At 49.5% G+C, this 4437-nt stretch overlaps 1 pseudogene; it reads right to left on the bottom strand.

The window, feature by feature from the left end:
• Window positions 1–530: 530 nt before the first annotated feature.
• On the bottom strand, window positions 531–3541 carry LOC124664698 (annotated as a pseudogene).
• Window positions 3542–4437: the final 896 nt, after the last annotated feature.

Genomic DNA, 4437 nt, shown 5'->3' with positions numbered 1-4437 from the left:
TGGCTCCGCTGAGACGCGTTAACCGAGTCGACAACTTTGTCACCCTAGCGACACCCATGCCAAGCAAAGCAACATCTCCGCCTCATGAGGTCGATGCCAACCATGGTTCCCCAGGCCACCGCCTCGACGCACAAACATATCTTCGTTTTAAAGTTGGCGTGGTTTCCCTCAAAAAGACGAACAGTTTTGTACTTTGGTTAGGTTCATCTCTTACTGATCTTTACTCCTCTAACCGGTTTTTGGGATCGGTTAGAGATGTCCTAAGTGTACCAGATGCACAAATCAGGTACCTTATTTTAGGGGCTGGATTTTAGGATAATTGCATTCCCTTTGTAATTGATTTTGTTCCTTCGTTGTTTTGCATGTACCATATGACTTGTCTTAAAATTTTCTTGGCACTATATATACAATAGAAAATTATACATCCACTCGCATCTTATATAGAACCAAAAATCCAACTATTTGTGCGGTGTATCCAACATTTTTAGCAGGAAATTATTTATGTTCTGTTTTTTTTAGATTCAGTACAGTATGACAATTTAAGGTCTCCAGAAATGAGAATACTGGAAATGCAAAATGAGTGCTAAGTACGTGAGCTTGGAGAACATATATAATAATGATTCAAAAATGACCTGGCACAGAACACCACTATCTTTGAAAGAGGCTGGCTTAACCAAACAAGGAAAGCAGAGTTGCAGCAATGCCGACGGACATCGCCGTGATCCACGCGGGAACTCGTGCAGGATCCCGCCGGAGAAACATCCCTTGCAGCAGCGGGTAGCTCAGTGCCGCGATGTAGCATAGGAGGAACAGCTCGCCAGACACGTCGCCCCAGCCGCCGCTGGTCACCATCTTCCAGACCCCTCCGACGAGAGCCGCGTCGTTGAGCAAGCAGAGCGTGGTGGCCGGCAGGAGCACCGTCGTGCATCCGGAGAAATCGAACACGCCGTCGCGGTACAGCCCGCCGTCGTCGGACGCCTTGCTTGTGAGGTCGAAGTCCACCGCCCGCCCGCCGGTGCCGACCAGGTCCAGGGCGACGCTGAGGCAGGCGAAGAGCTGGCCCGTCACGGCGTTGAGCGCCCAGAACCTCTGCTCGTTCCACCATGTCCTTACCGCCAGCCGACGCTTGGCGACCGACACCTCCACCAGGTGCTGCAGCAGCGACGACACGAACACGGCGGCAAACCAGAGGCTCGAGGCCTCCGGCAACGAGGTGGCACCGCGGAAGAAACAGAGCTGCGGCATCGTGGCATAGCAGAGCACGGGGAAGGCGTATAGGGCCATGAAGGCGTAGTAGGCAAAGCCCATGCTCTTGGGCACGGAAACGCTGATGGCGGAGGCCAGGGGGCAGTACTTGGAGAGGCCAACAGCGAGCATGCCGGACATCCACCGCTTGTTCTGCACCAGCACGTCATTGAGGTTCGTGGGCACGCTGCCGAGGAACGGCGCCGGCCTCGAGGGCGCCGGGTAGCAGTAGACGGACGTCCACCCTCGGCAGTAGAGCTGGCGGTAGCCAGTGAAGTAGTCCTCCACCACCGACTGGTACAAGAAACCAACCTGCACAGAGTAAGTATTATGTTTCATGTCACATGACCATGGATCGATGGCAATGCCATGATCCATCAAGTATGAATTGTAGTTTCTGAACTTGCCTCCTCGCCCCATTTGGTGGCCGTCTCGTAGGCACAGGATGCCACAAACGTTGCATCTTCTGGGACAACATCACGTGCAGTCGAACGTCCGGTTCGGCTTAGGGACGCTAGGTGACCATTCGAGTGGCCAAACCTTGCCTTCAGCTCGCCGACCTCCATAGACGAGAACTGATCTTGCGAACTGACTGGCCGGGCACCATAGACGGCGTCTCTCCTGAGGCAGAAGCCAGTGCCGGAGAGGATCGGGCCCCGGAGGCCGTCCAGGCCTTTCCACCGCGTCTGCAGTCGACCATGTCAGAGTCCACCAAGATGAGTACTTCAAAAATCTGCCAAGATGCAATGAGTGGTCGATGCATTTCCTTACCGAGAAGATTGATCTAAGCTCATTGGCGTAGATGTCGCTGCCGCTGAGGTTGTGGAACATCTGAGGGAACTGCACGAACGCGAGGTCGTCGGCATGGCGGCCACGGCCGTCGAGGTGGAAGCACATGGCCTCCAGGACGGAGCTCCGGGTGTTGCAGTACATGTCGCAGTCCAGCACCAGCACGTACGGCGCGTTACTCGTCAGGCTCGACACCCGGAGCTGCACCCGGAAGACGAAATCAACTATATATGCCAGTAGAACACACACGAATTGATGTTCTGGTCGAGATGAACAGTTGAAGAACAACTCACGAGGGCGTTGAGTGCGCCGGCTTTGAAGTGGTGAGGCCACGCCGGCCGCTTCTCGCGAGACACATACACCAGCGACGGCATGGCGTCCTCGCCGTCAAAGCCGTCGGAATCACTGTTGCTGCCGCCTGGTTCATCGGCTATGATCTGACATGCTACGGATTACTGAGACCTATCGATTGGGAGTGCACCTGCCGAAAGATTCGCCTGTGTTCGAGACTTCGAGCACTTTACCTCAACGTAAGCATCATGATCCTGACGGGCTGCTTCTGTCCAAGTTTGAGAAAGAGCTGCGTCGTTCATGGCCTCCTCCACACCCTCTTTAAATATATCATACATATTCTGCAAAAGTTGGAGCAGAGAATTAATGTAGATAAGTAATTTATCAACACAAAAGCAAATAGTAAGTTAGATAGCAAAACTTTGTACAGATCTAATTATGCAGTTCTCATCGATCAAGGCGGATTGAGAGTTGAGTAGATGGCTTAAGCTCCAGATATAAACTCAGTGAATAAAGGTGCAGATACCAATATAGATCACCAGTTCAGATACCAATGTAGATACCAATGAAAATTGCAACGTTAAACCACTTAAGCAGTTCTCATCAATTTAGCCTAGTATGGTTTGCTTTATGTTTTCTTTTTTTTCACGTGGCCCGCCCATGATTTTCTTTCAAGCTCCGCCATTCTTAAAAAAAGATGTGATCACCAAAATTAAATTCCAAATAGCCGATGTTCCTATCGATAGTGGGGTAAAAAAGAACTCTTCATCAATTCGATGGTCCCGTCCAACTTCTGCTCGATCCTTTCCTCTCCTCTTGAGTAATTCCATTTCAATCCCAGCGGAGGAAGGATGGCTTCATTGGCCATGGACTAGCCGGTGTCTCAACTTTTCTATATTTTTTTTACAAAGATCGTTTTATTATTTAAAAGGTTTTAAACATTACATCCAGTCTGCATAACTAAGATGCATACGGCCGTTCAAGTTCCAAACAGAAACACACCAAAAAATTGCGAAAGTAAAAGTAGCAAAGATAGCCCACTAGACTACATTGACTTCAATCCAGTGATTATGCAACCACCCATATTAGGAAGTAAACTTTGTTGTTGTATTCTTGTAGACACCTACATAAGTAGAACGTGATCCTCCAATCGCTGCAGGGTGCTCTTCTCGAAGGTGGCATGAGTGGAGCCGACCTTTCCTCTCGCTTGCGGCATTGGCCGGAGATAAGTGGAACTGTACAAATGATGTGATCTTTGCTTCTTCCATCTTTAAAGTACGTATCCATACATCAGGTTGCACCGAACAGTGGGATATGATAGTTACCTAGGGGTACTAGTTAATTGGTGCATCCATGAATTACTCCTCTTTGTCCGATTCCTTGATCTACGTCGCAGTCGTCTTGACAGGATGAGAGTCCTTCGGCCGTACGTGTCGCGGATTCGCGTGTACGGAGCCATCTTTGTTTCGTTTGTTCGTGGATCACCCAAGGTTTATCGAATAACATCAAGTGGATCAACCACGTAAGTGGATCACCCACGTCCGCATCGTGGGCGCCCATTAGTTACCTCTCATCGAATCATGGTATGGCAACTTGCCAGGCTGGCTCTAGCCAAACCCATAGAATCATGTGTGCATGGTCAAGTGTAGTATCACTCATGGTAGGGATTGGATGAGATTGGTCATGTAATAGCATAAGATTGTTAGGGAAAAGTGCCTAGTATCCGTAATTGGTACTCTTATGATATTATTGCAACTTGTTATGCTTAATGCTTGTCACTAGGGCCCGAGTGCCATGATCTCAGATCTGAACATGTTATCAATTCATGATGATATTCATTGCTTTATGATCTTACCTGCAAGTTGTATACACATATTGCTGTCCGAAACCCGAGGCCCCAAAGTGACAGAAATTGGGACAACCGGAGGGGAAGGCTGTGATATGAGGATCACATGTGTTCACGGAGTGTTAATGCTTTGCTCCGGTGCTCTATTAAAAGGAGTACCTTAATTACCAGTAGATTCCCTAGAGGCCCGGCTGCCACCGGCTGGTAGGACAAAAGATGGTGTACAAGTTTCTCATTGCGAGCACGTACGACTATATACGGAACAC

This window comes from Lolium rigidum, chromosome 6 (genome assembly GCF_022539505.1).
Source record: "Lolium rigidum isolate FL_2022 chromosome 6, APGP_CSIRO_Lrig_0.1, whole genome shotgun sequence".
In the NCBI taxonomy this organism is placed as follows: domain Eukaryota; kingdom Viridiplantae; phylum Streptophyta; class Magnoliopsida; order Poales; family Poaceae; genus Lolium; species Lolium rigidum.
Note: the sequence above shows the minus strand (reverse complement) of the source record. Positions and strands in the feature narration are given on the sequence as shown.